The 16,404-nt window shown below is 37.6% G+C and overlaps 1 protein-coding gene across 5 annotated transcripts in view; it reads right to left on the reverse strand.

Moving 5' to 3' along the window:
* SH3GL3 (SH3 domain containing GRB2 like 3, endophilin A3) overlaps nt 1-16,404 on the reverse strand; it is a 302,580-nt gene that overhangs the window by 76,645 nt on the left and 209,531 nt on the right. The gene's annotated exons all lie outside the window — the stretch shown is intronic.

Genomic DNA, 16,404 nt, shown 5'->3' on the forward strand with positions numbered 1-16,404 from the left:
AAGAACATTAATGAACAATAAAAAATTACCTGATGTAACAAAATTCACTGATAACAGTAAGTACATAGACAAATATAGAATATTATAACACTGTAATTGTGGTGTGTAAACTACTCATTAGCATTTCAAATAAAGAAACATCAGTCCTAATCTTCACTATAGACCAAATGGACCTAATATTTACAGAACATTTCATCCAACAGCTGCAGAATGCACATTCTTCTCCTTAGCACGTCACTCTCAAGAATAAACCATATCAACTATTTTCTCTGACCACAATGGAATAAAACTAGAAATCAATATTATAAACTATAGAAACTATACAAACACATGAAAATTAAACAATATGCTATTGAAGGACAAGTGGGTCAATGAAGAAATTAGGAAGGAAATTTTAAATTCCTTGAAACAAATGAAAGTGGAAACACAACATACGAAAACCTATGAGATACAGCAAAAGCAGTACTAACAGGAAAATTTATAGTAATAAGCCCCTACATCAAAAAAGTAGAAAAACTTCACATAAATAACCTAATGATGGATCTAAAGAACTAGAAAAGCAAGAGCAAACCAAACCTAAAATTAGTAAAGAAAAAATAATAATAATTAGAGTAGAAATAAAATTGAAACAGCAAAGGCAATATAAAAAGGTCAGCAAAGGCAATATAAAAAGGTCAACAAAACGAAAAGTTGGTTTTTGAAAAGATGAACAAAATTGAGAAACCTTTAGCCAGACTAAGAAAAAGAGAGAACACTCAAATAAATAAAATCAGAGATGAAAAAGGAGACATTAAAACCAGAATCACAGAAATTCAAAGGATCATTAGAGACTACTGTGAGCAAAAATATGTCAATAAATTGGAAAACCTGGAAGAAATAAATTCCTAGACATATACAACCTACCAATATTGACCCATGAAAAATCCAAAGTCTGAATAGACCAGTGACAAGTAACAAGATCAAACATCTCATTTTATCTCATTTGAAATACAAAGTCTTCTGGCAAGACAATCTTGGGACATGACATAACCAATCCTACTCAAATTATACTAAAAAATAGAGGTGGAGGGAAGACTTCCAAACTCATTCTATGAGACCAGTTAATACCCTGATACCAAAAAGAGTCAAAGATACATCAAAAAACAAACAAACAAAACAACAACAACAAAACTACAGACCAATATCTCTGATGGGCATCAATGTAAAAACCCCCAACAAACTACTGGCAAACTGAATTTGACAATACATGAAAAAGATTATTCATCATGACCAAGTGGGATTCACCCCAGGAATGCAAGAATGGTTCAATATATGCAACTCAATTAATGTGATACATATCAACAGAATGAAGGACAAAAACCATATGATCATTTCAATTGATGCTGAAAAAGCACTTGATAAAATTCAATATCCCTTCATTACAAAAACCCTAAAAAAAACCTGGATATAGAAGGAACATACCTTCACAAATAAAAGGCATGTACAACAGACCCACAGCTGGTATCATACTGAATGAGGAAAAAATGCAAGCCTGTCCTGTAAGATAAGGACAAGACAAGGATGCCCACGTTCACCACTGTTATTCAATATAGTACTGGAAGTCCTAGCTAGAGTAATCATATGGAAAGAGAAAAAGGCATCTAAACTGGAAAGGAAAAAGTCGAATTATCCTTGTTTACAAATAACATGATCTTATATTTGGAAAAATCTAAAGACTCCACCAAAAAGCTATTAGAACCAATAAATTCAATAAAGTTGTAGGATACAAAATAAACATACAAAAATCAGTAGAATTTCTATAAGTCCACAGAAAACAATCTGAAAAAAGAAATCAGTAAAGTAATCCCATTTATAAGAGCTACAAATTAAATAAAATACCTAAGAATTAACCCAAGAAGTTAAATATCTCTGCAATGAAAACTGTAAAGCATTGATGCAAGAAATTGAAGAGGACACCAGAAATGAAAAGATAGTCCATGTTCATGGATTGGAAGAATCAATATTGTTAAAATTTCATACCTACCAAAAGCAACCTACAAACTCAATGCAACTTCTATCAAAATACCAATGACATTCTTCACAGAAATGGAGAAAACAATACTAAAACTTATATGGAATCACAAAAGACTCAGAATAGCCAAAGCCATTCTGAGTAAAAAGAGTAAAATTGGAGTAATGACATTATCTGACTTCAAATTATACCACAGAGCTGTAGTAACCAAACAGCATGGTACTGACATAAGAAACAGACACACAGACCTATGGAACAGAACAGAGAACCCAGGGATAAATCCATACAGCTACAGTGAACTCCTTTTCAACAAAGATGCCAAGAACATATATTGGGGAAAGGACAGTCTTTCCAATAAATTATGCTGGGAAAACTGGGTATCTATACGCAGAAGAGTGAAGCTAGATCCCTATCTCTCACCATATACAAAAACCAAATCAAAGTGGATTAAAGTCTTAAATCTAAGACCTCAAACTACAAAACTACTATAAGAAAGCATCGGGGGAATGCTCCAGGACACTGGTTTTGGCAAAGATTTCTTGAGTAATACCGTAAAAGCACAGGCAACCCAAACAAAAATGGACAGATGGGATCACATCAAGTTAAAAAGCTTCTGCAGAGCAAAGGCTTTTCAACATCAACAAAGTAAAGAGATAACCCACAGAATGGGAGAAAATATTTACAAACTTTCCATCTGACAAGGGATTAATAACCAGAATATAAGGAGGTCAAACAACTCTATAGGAAAAAGAATCTAATAACAAAATTTTTAAATGAGCAAAAGATCTGAATAGACATTTCTCAAAAGAAGACATAAAATGGCTAACGTGTATATGAAAAGATGCTCAACATCACTGACCACCAGAGAAATGCAAATCAAAATTACAATGAGATATCATTTTGTCCCACTTAACATGGCTTTTATCCAAAAGATAGGCAATAACAAATGCTGGCAAGGAGAAAGGGGAACCCTCATACACTCTTGGTAGGAATGTACAACCATGTTGGAGAACAGTTTGGAAGTTCCTCAAAAAAACAAAAATAGAATTACCATATGATTCAGCAATCCCACTGCTAGGAAAGAAGAAAGGAAATCAGTATATTGAAGAGATATCTGCATGCCAATATTTATTGCAGCACTATTCACAATAGCCAAGATTTGGAATCAATCTAAGTGTCCATCAACAAATGAATGGATAGAGAAAATGTGGTACACACTCGGCCATGAAAAAGAATGAGATCCTGTCATTTGCAACAACACAGATGGAACTGGAGGACATTATGTTAAGTGAAACAAGCCAGGCACAGAAAGACAAACATCACATGTGCTCACTCATTTGTGGAAACTAAAAATTTAAACAATTGAATTCATGGAGACAGAGAGTAGAAGGATGGTCACCAAAGGCTGAGAAGGGTAGTAGGGGAGAAGCATGAATGGGGATAGTTAATGGGTACAAAAATATAGTCAGATATAATCAATAAGATCTAGTATTTGATAGCACAACAGAGTGGCTACAGTCAGTAATAATTTGTTGTACATTTTAGAGTACCTGAGGAAGTACAATTAGAATGTTTGTAACACAAAGAAATAAGTGCTTGAGGTGATGAATACACCATTTACCCTGACAATCATTACACATTGTAATAATCCTTACTTATTGTATACCTGTATCAGAATATCTCATGTATGCCATACTTACATCTCTATGTACCCATAAAAATTTTAAATTTAAAAAAGAAAATACTAACAGCAACAATAAAAAATCTATACTAATATCCTACGAAATAGACTTTTATACAGAAAACATTATTACTAAAATTAAGAACATTTAAACAATTGTAAAAAGTCAATTTAAAAGAGACATAACAATCCTAAATCTTTAAGCACTTAATAACATACCCTCACAATGTATAAAGTGTAATCTTATAAAACTAAAACTAGAAACAATTTCAAATATATTTAAATTTTTTAACACATCTCTTTCAGCAACTTATGAAACAAGCAGTAGATTAACATGACTTGAGCCATCATATATAGAACACTACAGCAAATCACTACAAAATAAAGATCATCTTCAGGTAGACATGGAATATTTACCAAAATAGACCATATGCTAAATCATAAGCACATATCTAACAATCAAAAACCAAAATCATTCAGAGTTGGTTCTCTGACCATAAAAATATAAAAATCAATACCTACTTTATACCATACATCAAAAATAATTCCTCATTGACCTTAAAATAATGTTTAAGGTAAAAATTTAAAGATTCTAGAATCTTATGATATCTATAAAATAACATAACCCTGGAATAGGAGATAGTTCAACCAGACCCCAAAATACTAACTCTCAAGTAAAGGATTCATATGTTGTACTTCATTAAACCTAAGAGAAGACTGTGAGAGTGAAAAATCAAGCCAGAGTAGAAGATATTTTCCACACATCTATCTGACAAAGAATTACATTCAAATATTAAAAAGAACTCTGACGAGTCATGAAGAAAAAGGAAAATAGATTCAGTATTTTTTAAAACAGTCAAAAGAGCCTTGAATAGGCAATTTCACAAAAAGAAGATTTCTGCTATGTCTTAAATGTTTGTATCCCCTCAAAATTCATAAATTGAAATTCTAACTGCCCAATGATAGTATTAGGAAGTAGAGTCTTTGGAAGATGATAGGCCATGAAGGTATTATAGATCCCTTATTAATGGAATTAGTGACCATATAAAACACTTCAGAGAGCTCTCCTACTCTTCCACTATATAGGGACCAGTAAGAAGACTGCCATCTATGAACCAGGAAGGCCCTCATCAGATACCAAATCTGCCAGTACAGTGATCATGGACTTACCAGCCTCCAGAACTATGAGAAATATTTGTTATTTAAGCCATCCAGTCTACGGTATTTTTGTTGTGGCAGCCTGTAGGGACCAAGACAATAATCCAAATGGCCAATAAGCATATGCAAATGTTTTCACCTAATTGTAATCATGGAAATGCAAATTAACCACAATGAGATGCTATTATATTGCTCCCAGAATGGCCAAAATTACTTTAAAACAACACCACCACCACAAGTGTTTCCAATGATTAATGGTGCAATTGGAACACTCATACACTATTGGTAGGAGTATACACAGATGCAACTATTTTGTAAAACAGTTTGGCAGAATCTACTAAAGCTGAATATATAAATAACCATACCCTATGACTCGGCAATTCTGCTGGAATATACCCAGCAGAAATTCCTACATATGTGCACCAAAATCCATGTAAAAATAGCATTATTCATAATACAAAAAAACTAGACATAACACAAATGCTCGTATTAATTAATAATTAACTTGTGGCTATTTCTACGACACAACACTATATAGTATCATAATGAAAAAGAATTAACTGCTCCTATAATATGTAATAACATGGGAAAACTTCAGACCTAACATCAAATGAAAGACGCTCAAGATATGAGTCTCATGACATAAAGTTAAAAAATAAAAGAGAACATACTGCATTATTCCATTCATATAATATTCAAAAACAGGAAAAACTAATTTATGGTGATAGAAGCTGGTGTGGTAGTTACTTGTAAATTAAGTTTATAAGGGATCCTCTTGAGTGCCACTAATCTTCTATATCTTGAACTGATCACTTTCCTGCATGAACATTTTATTTCAATTTTTAAATATTAAACTACCCCTTCCATGAACTCTGCATTTAATGTTTTTAATACTTACATTCATTTTATTTATCCTGATTTATTTTTCAAGAAGGAAGTTTAACAAGCAATGCTAGACCACTTCGTCCCTCTCTGACTAGTAGAAATAATGTTCATGTCTGACAATCCACATCTGGAAATCTCTGTTCAGCAGAATCACAACAAAGCCATACAGAGTCTAATAAGTATACTTAAAAGAACAAAAATTCCAGGGGCTATTCCATGTGACTGTACTGTCTGTGTGCTAAATGCAACTTCAAAATTTAATCATTATAGCAGCACAATAAAAAGTTAATTAATCTCACTTCCAGGAAGTAAATAGATAAAACACATATAATAAATATTACAGAAATTGAATCACGATGGTGGACCAAATACATACATCATATATACAGAGAGAGGGTCGGGGGAGGAAGGGGCATATGACACATCCGTAACAGGGCTGAAAAACAAGAAAGGGTGCCAGCAACAGATCATAAATGGTGAGAAATTCCTAGAAGATAGAGAGCAGATGGGATTAGAGAGCTGAGGATAAAGCCAACCAATATATGCATGGTAGAAAACTGCTCCTAAGATAAAAGCTGATACAGAGAAATTCTAAGTCTAAACAATGTAAAAATAAAAAAAACAGAGTGAGCCTGGAGAATCATCAGGGGACTTAATAAAATAACTGTATGGTGGAAAGCAGTAAGAATCAACAGAACCCCTCTACCTCCATCCCCACACACCATTTCTATACCCAAAGGCAAAATCTTCAGTTACAGCATCTTGGTTCAAATCTCTGCTCCACTGCAATTGTGAACCTCTCTGTGCCTCCAATTCCTTATCTACAAAACATGGATTATAACAGTGTCTGCCTTGTAAGGATTACTCTATGGAAAGCATTTAGAAAAGTATCTGACACTGTTAAGTCACATTAATATTAGCCATTAATATTATCAGCTAAGCAACAGGCAGCTGGGGTGTTTGTCCTGACTGAAGTCTGCACCCACACTCTAAAGAGAGTGGACTATACTGATGGCCCCAAAGTGGATGTGAACATCTAAGAGAAGCTAGAGATCCTTCCAAACATTCCAACAGATAGAAGGGGCAACATGAAGAGGCAGCCCTGCCCAAGAGCAAAGCCCTGCATTCCAGGGTAAAACCCTTCTTTCCAGCCTTTCTGTCTGGGTCCCCCTTGGCCGCTGATCCTAGCATAAAACTGATCCTTACACTCACCCCTATACTTGGTCCTTCCAGTAAGAAGGGAAGACTGTTAGGTAAACAGACAAAAACCTACCCCAACTACCTACAGTGATGGGCCTAGTCCTTCATTCCGATACACTGACAATCAGAAACCACAGAAATTTTAGGAAAACAAGGAGCATGAGAGGAAATGTCAAGGAGGAAACTTTAGAAGGCTCCAAAGGAAATAGAAATAATCAAAGTATAGAGGGTAACTTTCTTAAAGTTTACATTAATACCTAATAGAAAAATTTGAGAAGATTTCACATGCATAAAACAACAAAAGGCTACTATGAAAAATGAAGGGAGGAAAATCAATGAAAAAGAGCACAGAATGGACAAAACTGAAATCAGAATTGCTTATTAAAAAGGCAGAGTCAAGGAAATGTCCCAGCACAAGAACATGAGACAGGAAATAGAAAAAGGTTTGGCCCTACCTACTCTTGGCTGAGTGTGCCCAGGACCCCCCATTTTCTGGATGCCCTGCCCACCATATCCAGAAAAAAGCCTGCTGTCCTCAGGCTCAGCTTTGGGCTTCCTGCAGGAGCTGATTCTAGGTGTGGACCCACTTTAGGGAAATGGGTTCCAACTAGAATAAATGTTCCCAATCCATACAGGGGCTGACCCCTCTCAGCTCTCACACCTAGAAATGAGTAGCTGTTCAGTAACAGCCTGGTCTGGTAGGATCTCCTTATACTAACTTTTTGCATATCCTATCGTTTTTTTCAGAAACAATGTCTACAATTTGGCCAATATGGCTTCCTACAGTTTGCTTCATACTGGGCAGAACTTCTCCAAGTTGGGCAATGCCTGTCTCTAGTTTCCAGTACTGATGCCAGTTTCTACACATTTATATTTTTCATTTTTAATTACGGTTGACAGATGAGATTGATATGTTCCCCATAAATCTCTTTATGTTTCTTAAAAAGCTTGTCAACATGTTCCCAATGATCATTAGTTGGAGGCCTCTATAAGTCTGATCTTTTAAAAAGTTTGATTCTAACTGGTATTTTGTGTTTGATTCATTTCATAGCAAAATGTGGTCTTTCAGAAGACTGTTTTTAGAACACCCTGAATGGTGAAGGCAGAGCCTTTGAAAGTGTAATTAATCAGGAAGGCTGTTTTCTTTCTGGGATCCTGTGCTCCCAGATCTCAATTGTGTCTGGGGGCCAGACCACAAACAGGTCCATGTAGGAATGCAAAGTTTCATGGGGGATTTGAAAGACGGTTTATCTTTTCCTTTCTTCCTTTGGGGAAACTTATTCTGTTATGTACTCTTTTCATTGACCTAGATCTGATAAGGACAATGTCAAGTAGCTCTTTAGATTAATTTAAAAGATCAGTTTGTATAATGGAATAACTGGATGGGTTTTAGCTACATGAAATAATTTGGCTAGAAAAATGTATGTCATTCTCCTCTAGCCATCCTGTCCAACCTAGGAAAATTTAATCACCTTCAGTAGGAGGTAGAAGAAGTTTGAAGCTGAGAATGTTTTATTCTTAAAGTTCACCAATAAATGTCAGTCTAAAGAAAGTTCTGGCACAAATAATATACCTGAGTTTTTTTAAAAATGAATATGCAAGAACAGCTTGTTTTAAATTTAAAAAATTGTATAATTAGGCTTTGACCTATAATATTTGCTTTTTAAAAATAGATGGTATTTTAAAAAAACTAAAAAGTACAAAATATAAAATATTGCCAAATGTTATTAAAACTTTGACTTAATTATTAGAATTAAGAGGCAAAGTTCCCTCCATTCCTGGGTTTAATCAGTCTAAGACAATCTTTCTACCTTTTTCCTAAATTTATATATACAAACATACGTTTGTCTTTTACAAAAGTACAATGAGCTCAACATACTTTTCTGCAACCACCAGAGAAAAGACCTTTGCATTCTGGTATTTGTTTAATAACAACAACAACAAAAATTAGTGCCTTCTATGCATCAAGCTAAGTATAATATTTGAGGGTCATTCTATTTCTTCCTCAATACTCTGGAAATATTGCAATTTCTGCTACTTTCTGGCATTTAATGTTACTGAGAACAAGTCTGAGGGAAAATTTTGTAGCTAACCCTTTTTCTGAATTTTTTTATTTTTAGGACCTGGAGTTAATTTTTATTTTCTTAAATTTTATTTATTTTTCTCATAAAATGCATTTTAAATTTCTTCTTTATAAAGTCAAGTGTTCCTTTCCCATTAAATGTGCTTGGTCTGTAGGGAGCCCCTAAGAATATCAGAATCAGTTCAATGGATCTGTGAATTTAAAAAAATACATACAAAGGTTTAGAAGGTTTTAACCTAAGCCAGTAAGAGGGACGGAGAGAGGGAAAGACAGAGAGAGACTGCTGTACTAGAAGTAACTCCGCTCCTCTTTTGAACCATTTTCTGCAGTAAGAGAATACCAGCAATTGGGTAATTTATAGAGAAAAGATATTTATTTGGCTCACAGTTTTGGAGGCCAGTAAGTCCAACGGCATGGCACCAGCATTTGGCAAAGGTAAATCCCATGGCAGAAAACAGAAGGTGGGAGGGAATGCATGAGATAGAGAGAAAATAGGGGCCAAACTCTCCATTCACGGGAGCAAGACCTCATGGCTTAATCACCTCCTAAAGGCCCCACCTTTTAATACTGTTACAATAGCAATTGAGTTTCCAACACAATCTTTGGGGACATATTGAAACACAACACCCCTAACATCAAAGCAGATCAAAGGCTGGTAAACCCTGGGGACCAGAAGTGGGTCCCAAGTTAAGGAGACATTACCCAAGAGGATCCTTAAAAAGGGTAGTGCTACCAGAAATAAAAAAGTACATTACATGAGTCAAGTAAATACTAACCAGAGGGAAGGCAAATTGGTCCAGCAAAGAAATGGGACACCTGCGAAGAAGTCAGCTCTGAACACCTGCCAGGGACCAGAGAGATCAAAGCCATATTGCAATCACCAAAGAAATAGAAACTTACCTGCCCCACTTTCTCCTTTCATCCTACACTCCAAACCCAGAGGGCAAGAAATTCCTGGTAGGAGACTCAAAGGGAGCACACACCCTCCCTGTGGCAATGCCCTACCTGAGGCCAAGCCTGGCTGGGGAAGGGGAGAAAATTCACTTCAAGTCAGCACTCAACTTGTGATTATCACATAGAACTGGAAATGCTAATGACTGAACAAACTGTTATATGATTTAAAGCAGTAGTCTTTAAACTGGAAACACATGAATACTAAACATGGATAGTTTTAAGTGAGTGAATTTCCAGATCCTCAACCTCTGTATATGCTCTTTCCTATTAACCGTTTTGTCTGCAGAAGCCCCTGTACGAACCCCTTCTGCCATTTTACATAAAAGCACAGCCCTTGCCCATCCCAAGTCTCTAGGTATTGTCCTGGGGTGTGAAAACTCCTATGCATCTTCGACCTTCCAACTCACTTACTCAAGCCTTTCATATTCTAGAATGTAACCTTCCATTATTTTGCCATATTCTACTCTGACTACCATCTTCTCTAGTCCATACTCTTTAGAACTGCCTCTTAAGGAGTCATAGACATGGACTGTCCCCATTTTCTCACTTCCTATTCATTTCTCAACCTATGTAAGTCCAACACTGTTAGCTGCCCACTCGATAAACACTCTTCTCTTCCTTACTAACAGAACCCAAATGTTTCTTACAGTGTCAATGTGCCCAACCCAGACAGTGGATCGCTATGCCAGAATATTCCCTGCTTTCCCAGCATTCCTTGTGACTACAGGTAGTCATATGTCTCATTATGACCAATGAGACCTAAGTAGTTAGCTGTAGGTGGGGATTTCTTGGAAGTTTCTGGTTTCCTGAAGATGCCATTCTTTCTCCCTTCTTCCTATCTTGAACATGAACATATCTGAGGCTGCATCAAGCAGCTTGAGATCATAAGGAAAAATCTTCAAGAATTGCAAGAAGACCCTGATGATCACTAAGTTCTTGAACAAACACTAGCAGCATCCCATCTCTGAACTTTATGCTAGATGAGAAAAATAAGCCTAGATCTGTTTGCCATTGTGTTTAGGTTTTCTTTAACTTGCAGCCAAACTCATTCCTAACTGATACACCTTATAGTCCGGCTCTGGCTCCATTAAAACTGCTCTCATCAATGACCATCCAATTCCTTCATAGCCAGGATAAGTTTAGGCTCCTAGCTTAGATGATCTGAGACATTCTAAATCTATTGTCCACTCCTTTCTTGAAATCACCCCTTCCCTTGACCTCTGTGCCCTAAATATCATCCCCTTCTTCCTAGACACTTCTCAATTACCTTAATTTCTTTTTCTCAACCAGTGTTACAACCTTGGCCTTCTATCACACTTGCCCGAAATAATCTCCCTGGGTGATTTTGTCTATTACCATGAATTTGTTAATTGCCTATTTGCTACTGACATAAAAATCCGTAACTCCAACCCAAACTTCATGAACTTCAGTTTTTTTCACGTTCAATTGCCTTCTGGAAATTTTCTTTGGATATTCCAAAGATCCCTCAAACACAAAATTACAAACTCATAATTCCACTTATTTGCCTATCTTCCCTTCTCTCAATTAGTGAAATCACCACCCATATAGTTGATAATGTCTAAAAACTAAAAGCTGCCCTAGACTTAAGAAAAATTTAAGGGACTCTCAGAAATATATCTACAGAATTTAGATGTTTTTAAAAACAGCCAATAAGTCAGCAACTTGTACGTGCTGAAGTTTTCAGGAAAGAAGATGGATTCAATCAATACCTTCCAAATAAAAATCTTCAGGGCCACAAATGCTGCACAGAGCTCCCCAGCATATGTCTTCCATCTCTCTCTCCTTGCCTCTCTCTTTCTGTCTCTGTCTCTGTCTCTCTCTCTCTCTCTCTCTCTCTCTCACACACACACACACACACACACACACACACACCCCACCCCAAGTGCTATCCATTCTACATGCCAAACGTCTCTTGATTCCATTTTATTTTCTCCACTTCCATGAACATATCCTCAGTCCAGGCTACCGTCATCACATCTCTGAACTACTCTTAACAGCCTCCTGAGTCCTCAAATTCTTCCTCCACACCACTGCCAATGAGTTATCCAAAACACCCACTGAATAATGCCATTCCCCAAAGTGATTCAGTGACTCCATCACCTTTGAAATAAAATCCCTACTCAACACAGTGTACCATGCCTATGCCTTCCCTGATCTGCCTGCCACTTACCTCTCTCCAGCCTCATTCATTGCCCTCCTCATAAACACCTCACACTTCTCTACTCCTAAACTCTTGGTCACTCAGAATCACCCTGTTCCTTTCTGCCTTTTTACATGCTGTTGCCATTGCCTGGAAGTTTTTCCATATAGCTCCTACACAGCCTTCAAAGGTCGTTAGGACTTCTGAGACCTAGTTGGGTGCCCCTTCTGGAGATCTCCTTAATACATTAAGGGCTTACACAGCACTTACCATTCTGCACTGAAGTTTACTGATGTGTTTCTCACAGTGGCCTATGAGATGCCTGGGGACAGGATCTTACTCATTATGAGTCTTACTCATTATGCTATCCTCAGCACTAGAATGCTGCACACCAAACAGTAGGTCCCCTGACCAGCTACTACCGCTCTAGAAAATGAACTGAAGGATCCTCGAAATAATCAGTGGGCATGTTAAGGATTCTGTTTAAATTTCTAGTACTGACACTTTTCTCCAGTAAAAGTCAAGGGAAATTGGGTCTTGTAGGATAGCAAACATGATAATAGTGTTTTGCTCGGGTATAGATGTGGGTGGGGTTTGCTACTATTTGCTGTCTTTGTGTTGGAAGGAAATAAGTATAATGTCTCTAACCATGTGATCTCCTGGCCCAGATGCCTTCAGTAAAGTTTAAAAGGTAAAAAAGAATTTCTCATCATACAATTGCTAGATGGCAAATTAATAAATAATGGAAAAGAGGAAGCAGGATGATTAACTGAAGAAAAGCCACCCTGTTGTTTTAGTAGCTTCAACACAAGAAAAAAGCATAAAATTAATGACTTAAAATTTTGTCTAGATTGCTTTATAAGAATTATATGGGACATAATCCCAGAAAATTAAAGAGAAAAAAATCCTCTTATTAAAAAAAAAAAAAAAATTGACCTGGGGAGGGATGGGGAGGTTCAAAATAACTGACTAGAGGTACCTGGCACTCGCCACCTCCCCAAAGAAGAACCAAAATAGGAAATAGAAAATCACATTTCAAATAGAACATCTAAGAGAAAACACTGGAATTTAGCAGAGAAGTGACAGGAAACACCTGAGGCACAGAAACTAAGGAAAAACAAGGCAGCCAGCTCAGCTGGCATCACTGGGAGCCTGGAGAGGCTCCCAGTGCAGAGAAAGGGTGAGAGATCCCAAGAAGTCCAGATTCCTACCATTGACTCCTGCGATCTTACCTATGGAAGAACCTCTCTATCCTCCCAGGCTCTGAGACTAGCATAGGGAGCTGCCTAGAGACTGTGCAAAGGCGTTTCTCCAGAAAGGGGACTAATGCTGTGTTCTACACACTCCCCTGAGACCTAAGCAACTGAAGAACAGCACCAATTTGAGTGCCTAACCCCAACCAGGGCATCCTGCCCTGAGGCCCCATAGCCCCTGCATCTTGACATCTCCAAAGCCCCACTGACAACCCCCTCCCTACACTGGAGGACTGCAGTAGCATGATGTGGCTGAACCCAGCAGCGCAGCAAGGTCCCTCATACTGTAGCCCACTCAAGAGTCCCACACCACAGGGAATGAGTAGTGCAGCACACCAGGGAAGCTGCTGCTGTGCTACTGAAACAAGGGGAGCCCATGTGCATGTTCCCCAAAGCCTGACAGCTGTTTGCCTACGTGGCCACTGTGCACTAGCATGCACTCTAAAGATAGGCTCCCTGCCCACTGTCATCACTGCTGTTACTGCTGCTGCTGCTGAGGACTGATGTGTGCACTCCCAAGAGCCTGAAAGCTGCCCAAGTGTCTAGGGTCACTGCCACTAACAACCACCGCCCACCCCCCACTCACCACCCACTGAGCAGCACGGATGCTGTGTACTTATCTGCACCATGGGGACAAGCTCTCCCCACCCATGCCACAGATTGCACCACAGCCTGCACTTGTGCATACCACCAGAAAGCTAAGGACAGGAGCACCTAGCCTGGCACAACCACCCCTTGCCCCAAGTGTCTGAGCACATCACCCAGGAGTCTGGGGATCACTCTACTCAGGCTACTACCACTGGTGTCTTTGTATTCCTGGGGACCTGAGGAGGCGCCACCCAGCCCATCATAGCCAATACTAACATTAGCAAGTGCTGCCTGAAAGCCTGAGGGTTGTCCTACCACTGGTACTACTATCTCCCATGCCACGCACACTGCCCAGGGGCCCCAGGACCTGCCCACTCATCCAGACCACTGCTGGAATCTGAGCAAGCCACCTGGAGGCCCAAGAAGCAGCCTGCCTGGACCTGCTAACACTGGTGCCCATGTGCACTGCCCAGCAGCCTAATAGGAGGCATAGTTGGCCTACCACTGCCACCACTGGGCACAAAGGACTGGCCCACCTGCTGGGGCCAGCAAAGGCATCCCCAGCAAACCATCACCACAGCCTCCACTAACAACCACAGCCAGGCCACCATGCCATGCTGTTCACAGTCAAAGAAATCATACAGAGACTACACCATTGCCTGTACCCAGAATATAAGCTAAAGCACTATACCTAGTCATCAATATAAACACATCCTCAGGAAAAAGTCTTCCCTCTCTAAAGCCAATCCAAAAAAATTGAAGAAGTGACTGTTACGTCAGATATGCAGGTATCAACATAAAAACACAAGAAACATAAAAGAGCAAGGAAATAAAGACACCTCCAAAGGAGCACAATAATTTTCTAGAAACAGATTCCAATGAAATAGACATTTTTTAAACACCAGAAAAAATTCAAAATAATGATATTAAGGAAGCTCAGTAAGATACAACAGCACACAGATAAACAATACAAAGAAATCAGAAAAACAATTCAGAATGTGAATGAGAAATTCACTAAAGAGAAGTATGTGAAAAAAACAAACAGAAATTCAGGAACTGAAGAATTCAACATATGAAATAAAAAATTCATTCAAGAAGTTCAACAATACACAAGATTAAGCATAAAAATTCCAGAACTTAAAGACAAATGTTTTGAAATAAGCCAATCAGACAAAAAAGAAAAAGGAAAAATAAATGAATAAGAATCAACAAAGCCTACAAGACATACGGGATGCCATAAAGTGACCAAATATTCTGACTGTGGATGTTCCAGAAAATGAAGAGAAAGACAAAGGCATGGAAAACGCATTTGACAAAATAACAGCTGAAAAATTCCCAAGTCTAGCAAGAGATTAAGGCATCTAGAGACAGGAATCTCAGAGATCCCCAAATAGATATGGATATAACCTAAAAAGGTCTTCTCTGTGGCATACTGTCAAAGGTCAAAGATAGAGAATTCTAAAAACAGTAAGAGAAAAGCATCTAGTCACATAAGGGAACTGCCCCCACATCAGACTAATAGATTTCTCAGCAGAAAGATTACAGTCAAGGAGAGAATGAGCTTGAGATTTAGGTTCAAAGTGCTGAAAGAGAAAAAAGCTGACAGCCAAAAATACTGTACCTAGCAAAGTTATCCTTCATAAAATAAGGAGAAATAAAGTCTTTCCCAGACAAGCAAAAACTGAGAGGATTCATCACCATCAGACCACCACTATAAGACATGCCTAAAGGAACCCTATACCTGGAAGTGACAGTATGATATCTACCATCATGAAAACACACAAAAGAATAAAACTCACAGGTAGAGCAAACATCCAAATGAGGGGGGAAAAAAAAAGAAATTCAAATGTTACCACTACAGAAGACCTGCAAATGGCAATAATAAACAGTAAGAGAGAAAGAAAGGAACAAAGAAACACAAAACCAGAAAACAGTTAACAAAACGGTAAGAATAAGTCCTTGTGTATCAATAACCTTGAAAGTAAACTGATTAATATTTCCACATAAGAAATATAGACTGGCTGAATGAATTAAAAAATATGACCCAATTATATGCCACCTATAAGAAACTCATTTCACCTGTAAAGACATTTATAAACTAAAAGTAAACGGATGTAAAAGGACATTCTGCACAAAAAGAAACCAAACATGAGCAGGAATAGCTACATGTATGTCAGATAAAACAGAATTTAAGTCAAAAACAGTAAAAGGAAACAAAGAACATCATAATATAATAAGGGAATCAATACAGAAAATGAAATAACAAATCTAAATGTACATGTACCCAAAACAGGAGCACCTGGGTATATAAAGCAAACATTATTATATCTAAAGGGAGTGTTAGACTCCAATATAATAACAATGGAAGAATTTACCCTACTATCAACATTAGACAGATCATCTAAGCAAAAAATTAACAAAGAAACATTG

Source organism: Aotus nancymaae, unplaced genomic scaffold (genome assembly GCF_030222135.1).
Source record: "Aotus nancymaae isolate 86718 unplaced genomic scaffold, 86718_ANA_hifiasm-v0.15.2.pri h1tg000064l_0, whole genome shotgun sequence".
NCBI lineage: Eukaryota > Metazoa > Chordata > Mammalia > Primates > Aotidae > Aotus > Aotus nancymaae.